This window comes from Protobothrops mucrosquamatus, unplaced genomic scaffold (assembly GCF_001527695.2).
Source record: "Protobothrops mucrosquamatus isolate PMUCROS unplaced genomic scaffold, P.Mucros_1.0 scaffold477, whole genome shotgun sequence".
Classification (NCBI taxonomy): domain Eukaryota; kingdom Metazoa; phylum Chordata; class Lepidosauria; order Squamata; family Viperidae; genus Protobothrops; species Protobothrops mucrosquamatus.
The window spans coordinates 49,332-74,830 of NW_015386797.1; positions in this window are offsets into that span (position 1 = coordinate 49,332).

The window sequence follows — 25,499 nt, forward strand, 5'->3', positions numbered from 1 at the left end:
TGTAAGTCCCCATATTATGAACTATGATATTTTTATTGTGAATTTCTGTTTTCTTGGGTGTCAAGAAGAATAGTGTTCCATCAATAGTTGTGGGTGCTCCATCACTGGAGGCTTTTCAAAAGAGACTTGACAACCATTTATCTGAAATGGTATAGGGTCTCCTGCTCGACTTCAGGGGGTTGGACTAGAAGACCTCAAGGTCCCTTCCAATTCTATTATTCTATGTTCTATGTTCTAATGCTCACAGGTGGCAGTTTGGCATTTGGATCCCATAACATTTATTAAAATGTATGATGGGTAACACAAACCTATGTCAATGCAACATAGAGTATGTGTCCTAGAATATAACAAAATATAAGGTATTAGACTTTGATTAGTGTGTATTATTTTACTTTATTTTAATTGTCTATTTTAAGTTCAATATTTTACTTTTATATGCCATGTTGATTTTTTTTTTAAAAAATGGCACAAATCATTTTAAATAAAAACCAAACAGAATATCTTTAGAAATTTATTGCTTCAGTACTACTGAGACTCAATAATTTCAGGTGCTAGGCTGGTCTGTGCTGCAATAATCATTTTATTTTCAGTTAGTAGATCTAAAATGTAGTTTGTGATGCTTCCAACAAACAGCTTTTACCTTTTCTGATCTGCTTTGTGTATGGTAAGAAAAAAGACAAGAAAAACTGCCCAAAATGTAGAAAGGTTAACTATAAAAATATAGTAACATCAGCCCCTGCTACAAAATTGCATGACCAAAGCAGAATCAAAGTACAATCTGAACTTCATTTCAGTCAACCCATGATCACATTTTGAGTCACAAAAAAACGGCACTCTTAGATGCCATTGTTACCATTGAAAATGGACCAATTGTCCTTGGCTGGCTATTTTATCTACATATAGTCAATATGTCAAAATTTTTTCTGAAAATAATTTGAGGCAGCTTCCCAAATGAGATCAGTTCTTAAAACAAGATCAGCTTGGCAATGAATAGAAGTCACATCAGAAAATAAAAGTGGCCAAATTGATAAATAAGCAGCTGCTCAAAAACACTGGAAATTCAGGAGAAGCAGAATAACATGTTTTATTTGATCTGAATAAGGTTAAAAAAAAGAGGTTGGAGGCTAAGTATAAGATTCCAGAAGAAATGGTTGTCCCTGCTTGAGATTATGAGGTTAGCCATGTCCCACTCCATCAAGCCTTCTGTGAAGACTTCATAGCTTTCTAGTTGAAGGTGCCTTTTAAGTGCATCAAGAAGCTTTCCCATTTTTTGTGGTGGAAAAGAAAACCTTCCTGTCATTTATTTAAATACAATAGTTATTAGTATAAAAGTAAAAGAAGAAGAAGGATGGAATAGAAGCTTGACCTCCAGTCATTAGAATGTAATAGTTGACTGAATGTCTAGGGACATTGATTACCTTTTATCTTGCTTTGATAAGAAGTACTGGATTTCCTTTTAAATTACAGCAAGGGTTTGTAATGTATTTGCCTGTAAATATACAATTAGATACTGTAAACCAGTGGTTCTCAACCTTTTTAATGCCGCGACCCCCAACCGGTCGTATGTCAAGGACTAAACCGGTCGTAAGTCGAGGACTAAACCGGTCGTAAGTCGAGGACTACCCAACCAGTCGTAAGTCGAGGACTTTCCCTGCCCGGGAGCGCCGCGCATGTGTGGTTCCGCCCCCTGCGCCGGCCGAGGCGTAGCTGGCAAGCAGCAGAGACGGAGCAGGCCGACCACCAGCTGGCCCAGCTCAAGGGAGGTAAGGCACCTGCCGGAAAAGGGGAAAAAAATGGCGGACAGCCTTGCTTGGTGACCCCCATGAAATGGTCGATCGACCCCAAATGGGGTCGCGACCCATAGGTTGAGAACCGCTGCTGTAAACACAGAGAAAAGTAAGCTATTTTGATGAGAATTGTTTGAAGGGAGTGAGGTTTGATGTAAATCTCAAGAAGAGAACAGGGACTTATACTTTTGGTTGGACTTCTGAAGAACAACAGAACTTGAAACAAGTCTGTCCAGCAAGATGAGCATTGAAAAATGACCTTTTTAAAGGTCTTGAACATAATTTTCTTCTGCCTCTTGTATTTTTGTTAAGTGATTTCCAAATTTTGTTGGGCCTTTGGTTTAGGGATCCAATACATGACATACATGGAAGTATGAGTAATTGCTTTGAATTTGCTTACTTTTATCAGTTTTATTTCCTTCTATGTACCTTAAGCCACGGAACTCCCTCCAAAATCTCCCAAAATCAAACATTTTAAAGCCATCTTGGGCCTGTTATGGATGAGTTTAAGGGAAGGAATGGGAACAATCATTAATAACCCTTAATTTGGGTAAAAGGCATATATAACCATTCTGTCCTGAGATGGGGTTCATGCAAAGCTATTAGCTTTGGTTGCCTGCACCTGAACATTACAATAATATTCTAAATTTTATAAACTAAATTTTATTTATGTTTAAATATAAAACCCAGTTTTATAATTGCATACATAAAACACAGAATTTGTGTCTTGGCTTATGTTATTTTGAACCTAGAAAGTCAGCACGACTCCATAGGAAAAAAAAAATCCTAGATTAACCCCGGCTTTCTGAATTCTGCATTCATTACTCAGGCAGACACATTCTATAATTTCTATAATAATGGGGAGTTAAATGGTAGTTTGGAACGTTTGGGTAATTTAATTGTTGAGTCAGATGGCTATAGAATCATCAGCTCAGACTCACATAGTTGGCTGTAATAATGCTTTTATGTTAGCACTCATTAAATAGAAGCAAGGCATGAGGCATTGTTCACTGTCTGTTTGAGAAGCTCAAAATTTATTTTTAGTATCTACCGGTACTTAGCAATCCATCTAGTAGTTACTATGATGCAAAAGAAAGTTTTTCTGTCTCTTCTATAAAGGTTTTAATTCATAAGTATTTCCCTCATTTGGAGATATCTACTTTTCAAGGGTCATTGCACTCTGGCATGGCTGGTTCACATACACTGTATATGTAGTCCATATATGACAGTCCTGTGGACGTACGGATTAATGCATGCCTTGTTCTGTTTGTGATTTGATTCAGTCCAAGGATCTGCTCCTCTTTTCCCCACTAGCTCAACTGGTCAGCCATCAGCTGGGTGGAAGGGAATTGTGATCTGGGGATGGATCAAATGATAGTGTTCAAGGTGATGGAGATAGGATAAGATTTAAGTCCCTTTTCCCAGAGATCCTTTGTTAAAACATTGTTGAACTAGCAAAATAATAAACATGCCAAGAATTTGAGGAGGGAGGAACAGCAAGGGGTCTTAATTCCTGTCCCAGCCATCCTGAAGGTGTGCAAGAGACAGAAGGGAAAACTTTGTAAAGGTGCATGAATTTTTGCATCTTGATTTCATCCGCAGGGCCGATCTCATTCTGCATCGGAACCAGTGCTAGTCTACAATACAAAGATTGATCATTCCTGACTTACAATATGCTGATTTATCTGTCAATGAGGTAAGACAATCTGAAAGAGTACCCATAGATTACCTTGATTCAACCTGGATCAATTTCTTTGAATTCAGTGACAATGAATTTGATTATTTCTCCCCCCCACACACACATGTCTTTCTTTTTCAGCTTTTTTAATTATGCAATATTTAGCAAGCAATCCAGAGTTTTCAACATTAATCAAGGATGTGTGTGTGTGTGTGTGTTTATGAACTTCTAAAAATATATGGGAGTAGGACAAAATTTGATTTAAATTACATTAATAACATTTAATATGAAAACCTATTCCACCCTGGACTTAATGTATTTCCCTTTCAGTCATATCATGAATTACAATTTATTGGAAACTTTGAAGGGGCTCTGTATGCTAATTCAAGGCTTGGTGGTAAAATGTGGCCTTGGGACTTCAGATGATAGAATCCTGCTCTAGTCACTGAGAAGGAAGACGATTCTTTTATATATATCTATATCTTACTTTTGATTATACTAAGTTGTGAATTTTGGTTCATGATAATAAAAGGTAATCTTTAATATTGATCTCACATAAACTTAATTAAGTTTAAAATAATGGAGATTAACCTATTCTAATTTTTCTTTATCTTTTTTTTAAGTGCTCTGATTTTCTTTTTTATAGATGATGATAATTAGTCTTTTTAGAACATTATTGCATAGAGCAATCAAATACCTTTGATGCTTCTGTACAACAAATGATTGCCCAGGTCAGTAACTAATTACCTTTCAACCATACAGTTCCCAACTATTGGCAAAACATTTCTCAGAAATCCTGGCCAACACAGCTCAAAAAGTCCCAACACATCTTCAGACTGGCAGCTGTAGATCTTTACCAACCCTTTATGCCTATGGCAAACTTCTTGTTAAGAATTTCAAAGAAACACAGACTACAATTAATGTGGAGGAACAAAACAATTAATGTTCACTTGATATTGCTAGAATCTTTGTAGGAAAACTCATTAAGGCTGAGACAGAAACAAGAATATTTCAAAGCATCATGAATGAAGCCTCAATTCTAGTGTAGAAGATGTTGCAATTCTGGTTTTTGTGGGACAGATGGTCCCTCAGTTTGGTTCGTGCTCACCTTAATTCACTCATAAATGAAGGTGAGACTCTATATCTCAACTGCTTATCTTCTGATCTGAAACCTGAATAATAAAACTCTTCCTAGTCAGGCTCAGCTCTTCACAACTATTTAGGTGCTGAGAACAATAACAGCAAATATAATCTTATACTATTTCCACAGCAATTCATTCTGAGCAGAATACAGAAAAGATCTTTTTCAATGGAGTTATTCCAATGAGTCCATATTGAACATTGATATTTCAATTATACTTACTGAAGAAGTAAGTTTTAGAATATATGTGTCTAAATATTAAGGCTATATATAACATATAGTGCTGCATACAACAACAAATATAAAATGTATGTTTACATAGATTATTATAAAACCTGTTGCCCATATTTATCTTACTGGGATCTTATCTGACTGAACAGCAGATGGTCGGGTTGTTGATTGCTTCATAGGCACATACAAAGCATATTTAGAAAAGATTCAGTGTGCAAAACTTGATGAGAAAATACAGGTTTATGCTGATTTGAAGATAAAGAGGTACAGCCACTTGCTCATGGCTATAATCTACTGCTCCAGGAAAGTTGATAATCTTAACAGAAGTTGAGAAAGTAAACAACACAATTCTGAATGTTTCTGATGCATTGGATAATTAAATTAATGAAGATCTCTAGTAAGTTCTTTTTTTCATAATCTTTATTCATTGTGCTATCTAGCTAATTGAATCAGTATCTGACAAACAACACAATGCACATGGATTCTCCAACTTGATGCCCATCAAACATAATGATCTGCAGCTCCTAGAATTTCTAGCCTTCATCCATATTGACTGATTGCTTCTGTTCTTGTCTTATTCTATGTTAAATGGTAAATCCTTTTGAATTCAGCTTTGTCTTACTCCTGTACACTATTATTGTTATATGTAGAGGCCAATTATGGAGCATATTGCACTATCAGCATGCAGGTATGGTAAACAGCAGGTAGAATGCATATAAGCCCTTGAAAGATTGGCTTCGCCAGGGCCTTCCATAATAAATTAAGATGAAAACCCACCTCTCTTATGTTATAACAGATAAGAAAATTATTAGCTGGATTTTTTTTCTCTTTGAGTTATGCAAACCTCTCTATTTCTTCTTTTCCCTCATCACCTTTGCCTTCATCTCTCAGCAATAATTCTGTGACAAGATATATCTTCTGGCAGTTCTGCTAACTATGTCCTTGCATTCCTTTACACCTTACAAAACTGCAAATATAATCCAAGGCCAGGCTGTTGGAAGGAGATCGGGATGTGGGATACTGCAAATCAGAGGTGTGGTAAGGAAAGATGAGTGTATGCAATAGATAACTGTACTTGATTAACTAGACTTAAATAGTGTGGGGCAAAGTTGCCAGGTGAAAATAAAAATTGTCAGTTCAGTTTAATTTCATGGTGAATCAAACAAGGAAATTAGATTCTGCTTCTCCGTTAGTTTGACATGTACAGCAAGTGACAATTAAGAAATGATGGGAAAGAACTTCTGTTTATCTGAGAACTCATGATTTCCAGATACGCAGGGAACATATATTTGGTCCCGCTTTGTGGAATAGTTTGATAAATTAGAGCTAAGGACTTTTAATTTAAATGGACAGTTGAATGTGCTCATGATCCTTTGGAGCATATATAATAGAGTATAGGGAACTTCATTTTACTTCTAACAATATTTTAAGAAGTTACAGAACATTATCAAGTGCATTGTCAGTGGGTGAGGATTTCGTTAAATTCAAGAAAGGCAACTGATTGAGGAAGAAGAAACCTGAGTATCTGAAGATTTAAGTAAGATGAATTAAGACATTAAAGTCAATTATACTTCCTGCTTTAAGAGTCAATATGGACATATAGCTAGTAAAAGCTGAGTGCAAAACAAATCATGCTCCACCTTCTATTTCTCTTTCCTATCTAACAGTATGGGGGATAGGGAAGAGCTGCAGAATGCAAAGACCAAGAAGCCCCCTCTCATCCAAACACCAAGAGCAGAGAAATGCCAGGTGCATTTTCATAGGTAGTGGGTAGTTACAAGTGAAGGGCCACTGGGCTAATCTGAGCAGTCACAGGGAAGTGGCCAATACACCTTGAGTACAGTTTTTTTTTAATGGGTGAGACAAAGGTAAAAACATAGAGGAAAGTCACACCACCACCACCCCCACAGCAACCCTGGTGCATTTTTAGCTATACGCATCTGCTGCCTATTTATATTCGTCCTTGGCCAAATCTGGCTGCTCTGTTGAAGAGATGTGCCACCTACCTCTCTTGGAAAAAAAAAATAATCCACGACCGGAGAAACTGCATAGACAGGATAAACAGCATGGGTTATATCCATAAACTTATTGAAAGCATACAGAGCATGCAAAGTTGTTATGAGCAAAGTCTTCAAATGACAACCGATTAGGCCAATTGTCATGTTGATAGCATTCATAGCAAAGACAAATATTGTTCCAGCACTGCTTTTTTTGTTTACTTATTTGGCTCCTGGTGATGAACTGTCAGCTTTATTGAAAATGATTCCATGGGAGGACTAGAATTATGCTTTATTGAGATAGACTAAAGTATAGGCTCTTGCAAAGGAGGGGCCAATCTGAAGCTCTTTCTAATATTTTCCTAACCTCCCTTGACTTAATACATGCTCCTACACCTGTTGTTGTCTTAACAGCTTCTGGATAGTTTTTCCAAGGTTATCTCCATGGTTCCCTACATGACATGATAACAGATGAACATGAATGTCTAGTAATTGAAAAAAGGGCTTTCCAAAACCAAGATGCAATCATATCGGAAAAAGTGGCCAACAAACCTATGCACAGTTTCCAGAGTAGACGGTTGTTTTTTACATGGACTAAAAAGAGCCGTCTTGATAAACAAATCCACTACTGCTAAAAAGGTCATAAAACTATGCATATCTAAGAGAGCTCTAAGAAAATAAATTGTGTCTCAAGGGGAGCAAAATTATCGTGCTGAGCATGGGCAGCAGTATTCATGCTGCTTCTTCTTGCTTGGAAATCCTTGTAAGATCCAGCAGGCAGAATGTATAGATTATTTAGCTGTGACAAAGTCACATTGCCTGGGATGCATCACAAAGAGGCTAGTCTACATTGCACTATATACAATGCCCCTTTGGCTTTGATCTCCCAAAGAAAATTTGGACAGTGCTTAACCCGATCTGAACTAACCATAGCAAATGCCAATATTGGAAATATAAATGGGGTTGGTTGATAATTCTAATAGTGACTGTGGGAATGTCCCACAAACTTCACATTATATTGTGATGTAATGCCCCCTCAGAAGGTTCCCTGGATCCCTGCATGAAATACATCATCTTGAGGGCATTGCTCTCCAATGACTGAATGATCTAAATATCGGGCTGTAGGTTTAGTCATTCTCATAACTGCTCATACATATTTTAATTTTACTCATAATTTTATTCATCATTCATACTATGTGTTTGTAAAATAATTCACTGCTCTGGTGTTTTACATTTTGATACACATTTTATATGTTGTTTGTGTGAATTTTATGCACTATGCTGCATTTTGCTATGCCATATGATTTTTTTTAAAAAAAAAACAAACCCATGGATATCTTTGGTTTGATGACAGATATGACATGTAGAAACCAAATCCCTCACACCAATTCTGTTTTTGACATCCTATTTTTATCTACCAGAAATCTCTGAACAAAAATTGCAATATTTTAAAAACTCTCACATTCTTTGCTGTCTTAGTATAGTGGCAAAGTTGCAACACCTCTTCTTGGAGAGGAAGAGAGCATGCAAATTATGAAAATGAAAAATAAATATCCCACAGCGACAGAAAAAAGGAGAAGAATCTATCTGTGGATCTCAGCAGAGGCTGTTCATCCAAGCCTTTGACCAATGGATTCAATTGCAAGCAAATTGAATCCAACAGATCCAATTCCTGCTGTGATATATCTAACATTTCTTATTTTCATTTCCTTCATTCTTTGAGGAAGGGTTCAAGATTGTGGAAGGAGGGGACCGACAAAAATATCTTATACAAGTGTGCATAACAGGGCACCTGACAATTAATTTTTGTGAGCTAGGAACATAGTAACATATAAGTTAACCAATCAGACATAGAATGATGGCCCAAGTCTTCTATGATTATTCCAATTTCTTGTGATCTTCCAATACCTGCATTGAATGGGCTTCTCTGATTAAGAAATATCTTCATTACAGAATGCTACTTTTATTGCTCACAGTTCTTTATTTCTGTCCAGCTGGAAGGGAGTCTAGAATTAAATGTGCAGGGCAATAGGTCTTCCTCTATCCCCAAAGCCTGAAGAACAGAGTTCAAAATAGAGTTTGAGGCATCAAATTATAAAACAAACGAGTAGCTAAAGATCTGGATGGCAGAGCAGAGACTTGGAGAAAAATAATCAAGCATGAAAAGCTACTTGTTTTAGAGTAGATGAGTTAAATTAAGACCTTTTTCCCGGGAGCTGAGTCTGTGGTCTTGTGCACTCAGCAAAACCAGAACTGTAAGAGTTTGCAATCCTGCCCCACTCCAACAGTTGGACATCTTTAACATTTCCAGGTGGCTCCCATATGAGAATAGGTTGTGCCACTGTTGAATCTGTCTGCCTGCCTTCTCTAGAAATTTAATAATTAAAAAGGTCCAAGGCAAGAATACCAACCACACACTTCCTAGTTAGCATTGAACTTTTGTGTAGGTAACACACATCTAATGTGTAGGTAACACACATCTAATGTTTACACACATCTAATGTGAGTAAAATGCAGAGAAAGAACTTCTGAAAAAAAATGAGATGTCATCTAGGTAAACTACAACATATTGTTCAGAATATCTGAAATTATCTCGTTCACAAATCTGGAAATGACTACAGTAATTAACTAGATCAAAGACATTATTGTATAGTCAAACTTGCCATAACGAGTGTCAAAAGCTGTTAAATATTCACGGCTCTGCTTCATCTGAATTAAATTGTAAGCTCTTCTCAAATCCAGTTTAATGAAAATCTTGCTTTATGAAGATGCTCAACAGATCTCAAAAAAAAGAGGCAGTGGATAGTGATCTCTAAAAGGTACAAATTTGACATATCTTAAAGAAAAAATGATATTTCTTTTTTATAGGAATGGTGCAGATGTGGCAGATGAAGTCCAAAGAAGTTTTTTTTTCCAATTGACATTCAGAAACTTTTCTGTTTAGCTGGAATCTGAGGTTCAATAGGCAATTTAGTAGAGGTCATTTGTCCAATGCAGAAAATAGGTTGTGGCTTCCTCTTCCTCCCCAAACAGAACCAAAATCTGCATATCTTTCTAGCAAAGAAAGAGATTCAGGAAGTGGTGCAGGAAGGATGTCTGTAACCAGTGTCGTTGATACTATTGAGAGAGAAATGAAACTGTTCCTTGTTTTTAGGGAATAGTCAGAATTATGTGTTTTGTAACCAGTGTATGCCTAAAGACAATTGGGATATGCAAGGAAGTAGTCAAATACAAAATTTGTTACAATGTTTTGTAACAAAAAGTTACAAAAATTCTCAGCTTATTTGTCTATGTGACAAGCCTCAAAGAATGCCTATGCTGTGTCAGCCATTATTTCTTTTTAGCTTGCCTACGAACTTGGGGGACGGGGGTGGGGGAGAAGAAGGGAAGAATGGAATTCAGACTTTTGATATTGAGAGGCCAGTTCGTGAGAACCAAGGACTTCCAAGATTTGTTTACTGAGAACTAAAGAAATTGAGGGCAATAGAAGAAGGGGATGACAGAGAATGAGGTGGCTGGATGGAGTCACTGAAGCAGTAGACATGAGCTTAAATGGACTCCAAAAGATGGTAGAGGATAGGAAGGCCTGGAGGAATGTTGTCCATGGGGTTGCAATGGGTCGGACACGACTTCGCAACCAACAACAACAAAGAAATTCTCTCATAGCAATTCTTTCACTTATAATTGGATAATGTGATCTGCACTAATAAGGGGAGGGAGGTTTCTATACTTTTAATATAGCAATTTATACATTATTATTTATTATTATTATTATTATTATTATTATTATTATTATTATTATTATTATTATTATTAATTTTAATTTATATACCGCCCTTCTCCCGCAGGACTCAGGGCGGTGCACAGCATATTAAAACAAGTACAAATACAATACAAAAAATATAGACCCCTATAAAACCAAATTAAAAACCAAATATTAGAAGCTGTTATTCCTATTAAAATTATTCTTAAAATCATCCCTAAGTAAAATCCTCCCTAGGTCAGGCCCGCTTGCTGGAAAAGCCATGTCTTGAGGGCACGGCGGAAAGTAAGGAGATCCGGAATCGTCCGGATCTCGGGGGGTAGTTCGTTCCAGAGGGTGGGGGCACCCACAGAGAAGGCCCTCCCCCTGGGGGTCGCCAGCCAACATTGTTTGGCCGACGGCACCCTGAGGAGACCCACTCTGTGGGAGCGTACCAGTCTATGGGAGGAAATCTGTGGCAGAAGGCGGTCTCGGAGGTAACATGAAATAACCAGAGCTGGTTTTTCTTTCATCTGTGCTGAAAGGATGTGCTCAATAAAGTTTTGCATTACAGATTGGATCATCTCAGCTATGCTTACTTCATTGAGTTCGTCAGTCGGAATCTTGACACTATGGAGATTCTCAATTATCCAGATCATAGTTGTCCCAAAAGTGCTTTTCAAAAGGCAACTGGACTTTCTTGATTTTTTTTCCTTGAAAATGTTTCTCTTCTCATCCAAGAAGCTTATTCAGTTCTCAAAACTTCAGTTCTTCAGTTCTCAAAACTTAGTTCTTCAGAACTGAAGAAGCTTCTTGGATGAGAAGGTCAATGTTTTCAATGAAAAAGCCAAGCACCTTTGGGTCTCAGCTCAGCTGAAGGAAGTGGCCTGATTAGATAGTCTGCCACTGACTGTTTCTCTGCATAGGCTTGTCTGATAGTCATGTGTACACACCAAGGAGCCAAAGAATTGCCTCTTCTTTGTCTGATGATCCCTTGCTGAAAATTTGGTCAACTAGGTGGTTGTGTGTGCACATTTTCTTGAAGTTGAGACTTTGGTGTGATTTCAGTTATGAGGTGTTCTACATTTCCACAGGTGAGACTCAACCCAAGGAAACTTACCAGGCCAAGTTCCCTTAAATGTCCATGTGTATTTTGGATTTCAGACTGTTGGCATTCAAGGATGCAACTGGGAAGTGGGAAAGAAAAGCTCTGAAACAAGCTCCTTTTGTTCCTTCTGTATCTCAACCCTTCAGCCCATCATCAATCACCACACAACATTGAAATCTTTCAAAGTCTTTAGTGAACCTTATCATGCTAATTCATCTCTCAGTTAATTATAAAGACTTCCTAAAACTTTTTGATTAAAGCAACATAATTCCAAGACATATCCTTCTTAAGGCTTTCAAGATTAATATCAAGTTATTTGAGCAGGCAGCTCAAGAAACCAGAACTTTTGGATTTCTGGAAAGGTTTTTATTGCTAGTAAAGTAATGGATCAAAATTTTGAAAGCATGCCAATGCAATCCACCAACTCAGCCCATTTCGTGTGAAATGAAGGTAAAGTTATTCTGAGTTTTCTTTCCTTCCCATCCTCCTTGGTTTCAGGAACCTCCTCCTCTAATGATCATGCTCTAGGTTGCCATCACAGAAAGTTAATTTAAGAATTTAAAAAGTATAAAAATCACCCTAAGTTTTAAAATATATTTCCTGAATTTTGTGGGGATAAACTGGAAAACTGGGCTGCCTCTTGGATTATTTTTTAAAAGGAAAAAAAAAATGAATTTTGGGAGGAATGAAAAATAATCCAAAGGGCAGAAACATTTTTATCTGCTACATATGCTTAAAATATACAGTCCAGTCTCAAGGACATTGCTGTCTCATTTAAGATGTAACGGCATAAGCTTCCCCGTTGCATGCACACACAAAGGAGCACTGCAAACCATCGTTTTATTGAAAGCACTAGATTTTGCAGAATAGCTGAACTTCAGAAAGACTGAGACACAGTGGATGTTTGAAAAACCTTTCCCATATTCGGCCTCCCCCTCTACATTGCCTATTGCAATGAATTCTGGCAATACATTTTGGCAGCATCTTTCCCCCAAGATTGCTTTTATTAGAACTATTTTTGCAGCAGGACGTGTCTATATACGCACACCCCGACACACATTTGCATCCTTCTCCATATTAATATTAAAATATAAAATTAAAATCATAAATATTAATGATTTAGATCAAGTGTAGTGTTAGGCCATGGTTCATTACTTCCCTACATTCTGTCCTCACAATGTTGCATGCAGATAACCCAAATGACTTCATAAAAATGGAGCACATACTGTTAAGCAGTGATTAATTCTTGCAAGCCCATGTGATGCACTGCTTTTTTTAAGGTTGCCAAAGTGATAGATGGTAGACCACATACTTTGACTAGCTCAGCAAAAGGCTATAGGGAAATATCTGGAATATATCTCCAGGGGAACAACTGTTGGGAATGAAGTCACCTTGAGGTGACGATGAGGATGAGGCAATGACCCAAATCTATGTGTTCAAGAAAGAATAGAGGCAGCTGCTCAGAAATGCATTTTGTAATGGATTCTTTCTTTTAAAGGGTGCATTTGTTATTTTAACAATGTGTTTAACAAAGGATGTACCTCTTTTTTTCAGAAGAGCACAAGCATTTAGAAAAGAACACTTCTGTCTCTCTCTCTCTCTCTCCTTTTCTCCTGCATAAGGTTTACATTGTCTTTTTATGTTTGTCATATTATATGCATCAGAAAATGAGCTCCTTTGAAGGATACAAACCAATAGCCAGTTCAATCAAGAGCAAAGTGTGAACTGAATGCATTAAGAAAGCCAAGTATGTTACTATAGCAATTTAAATTATTCAGTGATGCGCTCCAATTTTAAATGAGCTAGTCAAAAATGACACGGTGATCTCAGCTCCAATAGTTTGACCAAAATAGTCAAAAATAGTCTTGATGTGCAGGGCCTACTAAGGGTGGTCCAACATATATGAAATAGATTTTTCTCTACCTATTTTCTCTGTAAAGAAGCAGATCTCAATTTTTAATGGTCAAAATTTATTTCATGTTTGGTAGCACATTCCCACTGTAATAGAAAGAAAAAAAAACCCTTTGAATAAAACCCCTCTGTGGGTTTTACTCCGCTAGAAGTAGCCGACTTTAGAGGGCAGTGCTCATCTCCGTTTCTTTAAGCCATTTAAACAGTGCTTTCCAAAGATGCTTATATGATCATGTGGCTAGCATGACATCATGCTGCAACACAAAGCATATCATGAAACACAGAAAGCTGTTATCTTCCCACTGAAGTGGTACCTACTATACTTGCATTTACATGTTTTTAAACTGCTAAGTTGGCAGGAGCTGAGGCAAGTGACAGGACTTCACTCTGTCACACGGTGGTAGGATTCGAACTGCCAGAGTTTAAGCCACTTAGCCACCATACCTCTACCCTGTGAATAAGCTTGGCTAATATTTCAGGGGTAGTGAATTAAAGGCCTTGTTAGAATTAAACTTTAATCCAAAATGTGGAAGCTAGTTATTTTTTTTTCCTTATGTCAACTATACATCTACTTGATCGAATCTATTTCACACACTTTCAGTATATCCTAGTTTGTGTAACTCAGAGAAATGATCCTTGTCACAGTCATTAAAATCAGGAACTTTTAAATCCAGTTGCATATATGTCAATGATGGTCAGTCCCACAATACCATCGTTTTTATCCTCTACTTCTTCATTGCTATGGGTTTCAAAATGCTAAGAAAATCGTGAACAAATATCAGCAACTTCCTCAGACAAATAAATATGAAAAAGCTGACACTCAGGGCCTCTAAGTCGAGAACATATTGCCACTCATATTCAGAGTAGACAGAGTATGCTCTCAATGTTTAATTTTAGTGAGAAATACACGGCTGCCCTCTACGCTAAGCAGAAAGACAATATATTTAACAACCAAACAAATGTTTTTCTCTCTTCATCCATCAAGTGAAAAATACTGGGAATAAAAATGGTACTTTAATGGGGAGGAAGACACAAGTCACCCTTAATAGAAAAATCCATCTCTGCAAAATCAATGGCCAAGTTTGGCTTCAAAGAATGATCACTGAAAGCCATTAAATTACATCAGCTCCACAGTATGAAACTAAGCAAAAGATAGTGTAGCAAGGACAGAGTACTAATAAATTGAACTGATAAATAAATGAAGTACTGTAGACAATTTCTTTAGTTCGGCTTGCATTCAGGAGCAACAAAAGGTGGGAAACATAGTAAATCCTGGCTCCATCTTAGTAAATCCAAATATAAAACTAAAAAAAAAAAGTTTTTTAAAGCAAATATTTGATTATGTTTCCAAGACTGAATTGAGCTCTTCCAATCACTTGACTTTCTTTTCTTTTCTTTTCTTTGTAATATATTTTATTGATTTTTTAAAAAACATAAATCACTTAATAATTGGTGAACAGTGTGTTGTCTGGGTTACATTTGTAAAACAATTATTAACAATTGATTACTATAATCCATAATCCACATAATGGTTTTAGATGATTTCCTCTTTTCCCAAAATATCCTCTTTTGCAAACATTGAGTTAATACAATTCTTATTGTTTTGATAGATAACAATTTTAAATATATATATTTTCCCAATATTCCTAAAAATAATAATCACATCAATATAATATTTCCTTTCTATCCAATCATTCTGGTTGCCTTATCATAGATCTAGTTACAGTCCTTCTTTTAGTTTGTTTCTCCCACCAATTTCTAGATATTCTTACTGGTTAAGATTTTCTCAAAAATTAATTACATTAAAAAATTGAACTCTATTTTTTCCATATGAACCATCTCACACTTTTACATTTCTTAAGGAATAGATAAAATAATGAAAAAAAAGAAAAGAAAGGAGAGCAAGAGTAAAGAAACATAGAAAATAACATAGTACTTAAAATATGTATCCCTCCTAAACTAAAATATATTTATTTTCTAAATTTCTTATTCTTTTTAACCATAATTAAAATATATATTTAATCTTTAAACATTCCATTTAATACATCTAATAATCTAGTCCTTTAACTCTTATTCAAAACATTTTTATCCATTATAATTTTCTTAAATTCAATCACATTTAGGTATCTAAAACATTTCCTTTATCTAAGTCATTTCAACTTTTTTATATTACTCATATCAAGAAAGAGAACAAAAAAGGGAAAAAAGCATATTATATTATTTAGGGAATTCATCCCTCTTAGAATGACATATATATTCCAAAACTTTTCTATTTCTTTAACCATATTCAAACAAATGTTTCTTTTTTAAGTATTCTCTCTGGTAAGTCCCATCATCTATTTTCTTGGTTTCCACTTTAGTCTTTTTCCTTTGCCCAGTATCTTTCTTAATCAATGTATTTTGCTGAATCAAAAAGTTTTTCCGTATGTTCATAATGTTGCTGTAGATATAAAAGGTAAATCAGGTGAAGTGTCTTTGTATGGGGCTTCTGCCTTTCCATGTTTGTTGAAAATCTTTTTCTTTTTCTTTCTCACTTCCTTTCTCTCCAATATTCCTGACATCTTTACAGTCCATTTTATCCAAACTGTTTTCTTGTCCTCAGATTTATTTTGTAGTCTTAAGGGATAAGTTGTTTTTTCCAATTCTTGTGAATTTTTTCCCACTAGGATTAAATCATGTTTCCTTGTTTTGTTAAGTTCCATCTTTAAGTCTTTATTCTCAATATTTATCTGTTTTATCTGCTCCTTCTCTGTTGTTGTTTTCTGGGAATTTTTTTGTTGTAAAGTTAATTTAGAAATAGATTGATTTATATTTTCAGAGTTATTTTGGATTTCTTTGTGGTTTAAAGTCACTGTTGTTTGAATTAGTTGCAGTATACTATATATCTCCTGTGAAGCATTTATGTTTTCTTGATATGCTCTTTCTACATGTCTCTGATCCATGATGGCCAAGACTTTGAGTTTTTCTCTTCCTTTCTTTTCTCTGCAAATAGCTTTAGAGTCCCAATTAAATAGATATTTGTTAACCAAATAATTCAAAAAAGGTTTTTTTCTGAAGTTTATAATTCTCTCTTTATCTAGGCCCAGATTGTTGTCTTTTTTTGTCACAGTTGTTCTTTTTTGTTAAAATCTTGAAGGTCACAAACATAGTTTAGCTTTTCCCAGGTTTTGCCAAGTCTTATATTAAAGTCATAGCTGTCATAATTTTCATCCACCACTAGATGTCAACAACTATTTGTTTTTCAATTTACAAAATGAACAATTTTCTTTAAAATGAGAGTCTTAACCATTCAAACAATTTTAGATTTATCCAGATTTAAGTTTTAAATTTCAGGTTTTATATTTATTTCATTTCCATATATTTTGATCCTCCATAAAAAGATTAATTTGCCGCTTCTGTTAGTATAAGGGTGGGGCGGAAATCCCCCTCCTTCCTTTTTGGAGGTATTTTGCTTCTTGGGGATCTTTTCCAGGAAATTAAATGTAGAATAGAAAAGAGGAAATTGACTTCCTCACCCAGTTTCAAGCACTCTGTTCACAGTTGTGCTGGTTAGTGCTTTTGGACTTCGGTTGCTAGTAGCTTGGGCAGGTCAATGCAATATGGCCAACCTTTCTTCTGTCGGGTTAGAAGGTTTTCCGCACGTCAAATGGAATGGCCGCCGCCATTCAAAAATTGCTGGAGCACCCTTCTTTCTTTGGGGCGACTTAAACCCATTTAGGGTTCCCAGGCAGGGCGAAATTAGCCACGGGCGTGTGGAGAATCTGCAAGCCCATGACTGGTTGCTACTGTGCAAAACCAGAAGTTCCCACTTGATTTTCTGTCAACCTGTAAAATCAGCAGTTACCTAATCAGTAATTAGGTTTACATCAGGAATAAACACTAAATGCAGTGGTGGGATTCAGCCAATTCACACCAGTTCGGCAGAAGCACTATCTAATTTTTTGTTGCCCAGGCCCAGAATGGACTTCCGGAAGCGGCATCCATGCAGAGAACCGGTTGTTCACATATTTGAATTCCACCACTGACTAAATGTATTGCTTTGGATTACACATGCAAAAACAGTGTTTACAGACATAAAATTAAACAGAGGAAAGTCCAGGATCTGATCACTGAACATTCATAAATACAAATATGCTAAGCAGCATACAAAGAAAATGTACTGGCAGGCAAGACATTTATACTTCAAACTTGTATTCAATATACTAACAGTGTGACACACGCTTTAGAAACTAATGAAAAGGCCATCTAGTTAAGTTAGCAAATAAAACAATACTTAATAAATAAATACCTGCCACTGTGTTCTAAAAACCTATGGCATCTTTCTGTATATATCAATTCAATATTGGTACCCCTTTTGAATTTCTAGAGTGCCAGTTTGGTGTAATGGATAAGGCAAAAGGTCAGAAATTGGGAGACTGTGAGTTCTAGTTCCACTTTAGGCATAAAGCCAACTGGGTGACATTCAGTCAGTCACTCTCTCTCAGCCCTAGGAAGAGGGCAATGGCAAGCTACTTCTGAAACCTTGCCAAGAAAATTGCATGGACTTGTTTGGGCAGTCACCAGGAAATCATCACTCAAATACATAAAAACTTGAATTTCTGTTTCTTCTTAACCGAACATGCAAGGTTTTAGGCCTGAGATGGCTTTATTGACATGTATTCCACTTGTTTTCATTATTTTAATTAGACAAATAAAATAATCAGTTTTCCCTAAATATCCAAGATGGCTAAAAAAAAATCAATAATAAAAATACTATTGAGGAGAATATTTGTAGCTTGGAGCTGAACTGTGGGGTCCTTGGTGCTCTCTTAGCTTGGTGGTTTTCTTGCAGACATTTCATTACCAAACTAGACAACATCGTCAGTGCAGTGATAGGTAAATGTCTAAAAGAAAGCCAAGCTCAGAGAACACTAAAGACCCCACAAAAATGCTATTAGAAAAGCTTAAATGAGCATAAAAGCTGTTTGACAAAGCTTAAGAGCAATTCCATCAAAACAGTGCTGCAGAAGATAGATCACCTCTGATTTTACAAGAACAATCTCTTCGAGAACAACAGATTGTTTCCTAGGCAAAATTGCTTTCTCTCATTCCCCAAATCATCCACATATACCATTAGAGATATATAACAATACAGGGGCTAAAATTTTCAATATTTACTTAATGGGAGAGGAACTGCACCTTTGGAATGCTCCATTTTGCAACTTCTAGAAGAGGTATGGCAAACTGTGGCATAGAATTGTGGCTGCAGCAAAGTACCAAAATAACAGCCTTGGAAACTTGCTGTATATGGAGAGGACAGGAGATGACCCATATACGCTCTGGACAACTGCTCCTCTTAAGAAGATCATAGGGCAGCAGTTTTTGGTGGATTTGAGCACCAGGAGACAATATGATTAGCCAATTGCTCAATAGTGAAATCTCTAATAATCTCTAATAATAGAGATTTTTAGACATTAAATTCATAAACATCATTTTTAATCACTTTTGGAAATTGCTCATTAACTACTTCTAAGGTATTAGAGACCTTCAGAATGACAAGTTTGAAAAGTCCGAGTCTGCCTTCTATCTTGAACAAAAGAAAAAAATAATCATTAGCTTAAGAATGTACGGTAATTACATCATTCTAGAGACTTCTAGTAGGTAAGGAATGGATCTGTAGGTGAACCTCTCAGATCATCTCAACAGATGTAAAAGGACTTCTGGGAGGTTATATCTACACCATGTAGCACTTTAAAGGTAATAAACCAGCACTTTGTATTTTACTGGAAACAAATGGGCAGCTGGTGTAATGCTTTTAGCACAAATATAATGTAACCTCTGGGAATTAAAGTTCTGTACTAATAGAAGTTTGTGGACCTGCAAACTATTCAGGAATAGACAAAATGTTTACGAGTGGACGCAGTTGGTACATCAACTGATAAAGGGGAAGCAAATGATGATTCCATTTCTAAATAATGTTGCCATTGTGACTTTCAACAGACATATAAGAATGTTGGAGCTTGTATTGTGATGTCATGATCCTACTTTTGTCCTCTTGACAAAAATACCAGATCCTAGTATCAGTCTAGGAATCATAGAGAGATTTTGATCATGACAGAACCTCAAATTGTATACTTCCTATCAATAGCAGAAATATCTCTAGACTATGGCACTTCATTATCAGCATCTTTGTCTAGATTCAATTTCAATTTATCATCCCTCCTTCAACATTGTCAGTAAGCACTTGGAGAACCCATATCATTACCTGAAGTTATTACAGAGGATGGGATCTATGTTGATGCGATCAACATATTGATAATGTATAAAACGTATCTCAGTGGGTTTCACATACATATTGAAAGACATTAGAGACAGAGTGGAGCTCAGTGGAACATCATAAAATATCTCCAGTTTTAAGGAAAGCCTGCAGTTAACATCACCTAAAATGTATCACTATATAGGAATGGAATCATTGCAAAACAATGCCTCTTGTTCCTGAATCCCTTTGGTAACCTTGAAGATACTATGGTTCATAGTGCTGAAAGCTTCTGGAAAATTAAGAATCTGTTATCCTAAAACAAAAATTATCTATTAGGCCAACCAAAGTGGTATTGACCCATAAATATGCTGTGAAGCTACTCTGAAATGGGTAATCTTCTTCCACTAGAACAATTTGCAACTGAGAAGCCGCCAGGCTTGTAATCACTTTGTCAACCATGAAACATTATAGACTGTCCTATATTTGCCATCTCCAAGGCACCCAAAACAAATTTCTTAAGAAGAAATCTAATAATTGCCTTATTTAAATTCTCCAGTCCCTCCCCTCAGAGACACATTCATGTTATTTATTTAAACATTTCTAGCTACCTCTAGTTACAAACCAAGTTGAAGGCAAATTAAGAGGATAGATAATGGGTTGTGCTATTCCAAGCATGCTGTTCACAACCTTGGGTGTCACAAATTGAAATTCAATCTATGTAATCCTATTAGAAGAATTAGCAGACCTCTCTCATAATTGACTGAGCATCAATAATATTATCATGCAGGAAAATGCATGTGTTTATATTTAGTTTTATAAATATGAATTAATGAAAAGTCATTATTTGTATTAAAGAACAGCTACAGGGAGACAAGATAAAATGGTTATTAACAGTGATATAATTATATTATTATGAAGACATTTAGTATTTATATAATTTTTATTAAGGCTACTACTGAATTATTTTTTTTATGGTCTTAAACAATAGTTCAGTTGAAACCCCTTTTGGTTATGAAATACTGAATCAAATCTTTGAATCAGTTTGAGGAATGAAACTGAATCAGGTGGTTCTATATTCTTTTGAAGATATTCTAAGACAAGTAAAAAAAATCAGTGGAGTTTCTAGTTTGAAGAATCTTGAACAGTGTTGCTAATTTATTTCACACATAGAGAAAGACAAAGTGGACTTTAGTGATTGATGAGTTCTCTAATATTGATATTCACAGTCGTCCAATTAGTTTTATCACTCAAAAAAAAATCTGTATATGGGGAAGAAGTGGTCTGTTCTTTGTTGTCCCTCATGCATCTGCTAGAAATTGCTTTAAGAAAGTTTGCTTGGGGGGCTGTACTGTATGAGAGAGAAACTCGGGTTTATTTAATGCCAGAAACAATTTGAAACAGTGAAACAGTGAAACAGACTTTCGTGTATAGTATGCAAATCATGTTTAATAAACATGTAATTGAGAAGTAAGGGTGGGGTAGATGACATGCATAATGATACCATGACAATTTATGTACTTATCAGAAGTCATTTCATCATGACATAGTTTATATATTTATTTACACTGTAATACATTTATTATCACTGCCCACTCCAACAGACTCTTGGAGATTTACAATATCCTAATATATAATTAAAACATTGAAAAACATGAAAGAAACCCTGGTGGGCCAAGCTAAAAAGCAACCATACCAATCAAAAACATGACAGGCTCTCCTCCCCAGATCCATTAACTCCAGACCTACGAACAGAGCCAGGTGTGAAAGGCATTCTGGAACCCCAGGAGAAAAAGTACCATATATATCTCTGGGGTGATGCAGTTCCAGATGCTGGGGCAGTAGCAGAGTCCTAGTAGACAATCATTTAAATATGAGCCAGCAGTGTGCTGTAGCTGCCAAAAAAGCCAACACAGTGCTAGGCTGCATTAACAGAGGGATAGAATCAAGATCACATGAAGTGTTAATACCACTTTACAATGCCTTGGTAAGGCCACACTTGGAATACTGCATCCAGTTTTGGTCACCACAATGTAAAAAAGATGTTGACACTCTAGAAAGAGTGCAGAGAAGAGCAACAAAGATGATTAGGAGACTGGAGGCTAAAACATGTAAGGAACGGTTGCTGGAATTGGGTATGTCTAGTTTAACGAAGAGAAGGACGAGGGGGGACATGATAGTAGTGTTCCAATATCTTAGGGGCTGCCACAAAGAAGAGGGAGTCAGATTATTCTCCAAAGCGCCTGAAAGCAGGACAAGAAGCAACGGATGGAAACTAACCAAAGAGAGAAGCAACCTAGAACTAAGGAGAAACTTCCTGACAGTTAGAACAATTAACCAGTGGAACAACCTGCCTCCAGAAGCAGTGAATGCGCCAACACTGGAAGTTTTTAAGAAGAAACTGGACAGCCATTTGTCCGAAATGGTATAGGGTTTCCTGCCTGAGCAGGGGGTTGGACTAGATGACCTCCGAGGTCCCTTCCAACTTTATCATTATTATTATTATTATTATTATTATTATTATTATTATTATTATTATTATTATTATTATTATTATTATTATTAAAGCCTACATCTTCGGTCCCACAAGGTGATAATATTTATTTACATCCATGAACACCAACTAACAGAAGACATGATGAAAACTTCTTAATTTCACAACACATGGATATACTTAACCATAGTTTTAAGTGGGAAATTATGAGCAGCCCAGACCAAAAATACTAGGGAATTCCTGGAAGCTTAACACTCAGTATCAACAGGCACACAGAGATAAACCACATATATACACTATTACAAAGCTAGAAGAAGAAGAAGAAGAAGAAGAAGAAGAAGAAGAAGAAGAAGAAGAAGAAGAAGAAGAAGAAGAAGAAGAAGAAGAAGAAGAAGAAGAAGAAGAAGAAGAAGAAGAAGAAGAAGAAGAAGAAGAAGAAGAAGAAGAAGAAGAAGAAGAAGAAGAAGAAGAAGAAGAAGAAGACAAGAATACTTCCTCACCAGCAATCAACACCCAGACAAACAGGGATTAAGACCCACATTAACACCAGAAAAACAAGCAAGCAGTAAATAATAGTCTAATCAAGGAACTACAAAGAGAAAACAACATTCCCACCAATACTGACAGGGCAAACTACAGTATATAAACAGAGAGCGAACCCCACTGCCTTGCAGCACTGAAGATGTTACTCGATTGGTTAACAAAGCATCTGCATGCAAATAACCAAGTTCAGAGAGCACCAAGGACCCCACATGATAACACTGAAGAATAGAATAATAACTTTATTGGCACTTTGAATGTACACTAATCGGCATACATTAAAATGAAATTTCATTGCATACAGCTCTCAAAGGATCACGTCCTCCAATATACACTACATAAATATGACAAAAATAAATAAATAATAAATAAATAATAAATAAATAAATACAGAATCATGCATATACCCACATATATTACATGACACAGAGAAACAACAGTCTAGTTTGGGTTATGTATACATGTGCATGGTGAGAAAAACGAATCTTGCGAGTTTACCAGACGGATGGCATGGGGAACAAAGCTATTACAGAATCGGGTAGTCCTGCTAGAAATACTTCAAAACCTCCTCCCAGAGGGGAGCAACAGAAACAGACAGTAAAGTGGGTGTGTGGGGTCTCTAACAATGCTTTGAGGTCTAAGGGACCTAGACCACCTGCATTCTTCCCAAATGTACTGGGCTGTCTGCCTTCCTAGGTAAACCAGATAGGAAACACAAGTAGATGAGCCAATTCTACTTTATAGTAAAACTACATTAACAGAATCTTGCAGGTCTGAAGGTACGATCTCTCAGCGCCATCTTTAGCTGCTTGAACCATTAGGGCGGGTCCTTTCTCAGTTTCTTTCTCTGACCATTAAGTGATTGAGAGCTCCTACTACCCTTCTTGTCAGATTATTTCTCAGGAAGCATCTCTCCTTTTCCCCAAAGGTCATTCACACATTCCATTTCAAGGGCAGGCAAAAATGATTTGATCAGGCCCTAAGCCAGGCATGTCAAACTCACAATGTCACGTGACGTTGCACGACATATCGTGACTTTTTCCCCATTGCCAGCAATGGGGTGGGCACAGTTTCAGCGTGACACATCCAGCCCGTGGGCCGGCAGTTTGACATGCCTGCCCTAAGCCATAAAGCAGTGCCATATGTACAATGATGTCATCATTTTGAGGTCATAATGGCTTGTTTACATACACATGCCTCATTAGATATATATATAATATAAATTTTTGCTCATCAACCAGTCAGCCAAGAAAGCTAGGGATCAGAGGGTAGTAGATCCTTTTTCCTTAATAAGAACTCTCTCCACCCCCTCTTTTTAATGAACCTTTTGCAATAGAGTATCTCCATAAATTCTTTGCTGGAAAATTTGGATACTTTTATGCTAACCTTTTCTTACCCTGGCTATATATGCCTTGAAGCTGTCTGGCTGAAAATGTGTTAACATCTACTACCACCTCTGCTGTTTTTAGTCGGCTAAAATATAAAATAGCTGCAAACATTTTGGTGCTTCCCGATTATAGTCTATGGCTGCAAGTTTAATCACCTCCAATTTCAAACCAATTAAAATCCAATCTTCTTCTGTTGAAATGTGGAATTACAAATTTACATCAAATCATGCCCCTTTTGATTCTCATATTTGAATCAGATCTTGACTGTGTCTGGCAGCCATGGTTCTGTCTACACCAGGGGTCCCCAACCCCCAGGCTGCGGCCTATTTTGAACCGGATCATGCAAGCTGAGCTGCATGCACATGCGCGTGTGCAGCCTGCTGCTTGTGTGGCCACGTTCCCCTCTCCTTCCCTCCCACTCGGTCCGCCTTGCTGCAAAGGTTGGGGATCGCTGATCTACACATTAGAAATCCACTAGTTTTCCTACTGGGGAAAAAAAACACCATTTCATTCCTGCTCCAGATCATAATTTCTCAGCAGTTTGTAGAAATAAATCCCCTAAACCAAAAGTGATTCCAGAAAATCTAGACATGACCTTCTAAATGCAATATCCTCAAGCCATCTTGCAGAACAGAGTTCTGCAAAGCAGTGAATTGCCTTGAAGGAGGCTTGGCGTGATCCAAATTTTTTGTTCCTTTCCCCAGTCAATAAGTTTGGCACAGAACTGTCATGCTTTCGTGCATTTAGCAAAACTCATATTTTGCAAATCATGGTTTGTTGAACAAGCCATTGTGGATTTGTTTGCACATAGAATTAGGCCTTCATGAATGGGACCACACATCACACTATATTAAACTATATTACAACATTGTTTAAACATGAAGAATTTGGCAAAGCGGCCCCATGCATGCTTACTCAAATTTTCATAATGTTAAAAATTTGGACTTGTTTACTTAGGAGTAAGCTTCACTGAATCCAATGGTATTTAGGTCTGAATAAATAATTCTGATGCCTAGTAATTGGGACCGGTTAAGCAAAGAAAAATGTGCTTGGCTTTTAACATGCCTCTTTTCATTAAATATTTGGCTTCTGTCTTTTGCTGTATGAAATACTTCAAATAATACTCAAGGAATAGATGTGCAACAATTAATTTCTGCAAGAGTCACCAGCAAATTCCACTTAATACCTTCTGTAGAAACAATAAGGGTGGAGGGAAGTGGAATATATTTTTTCCCTGTGTGTCAACA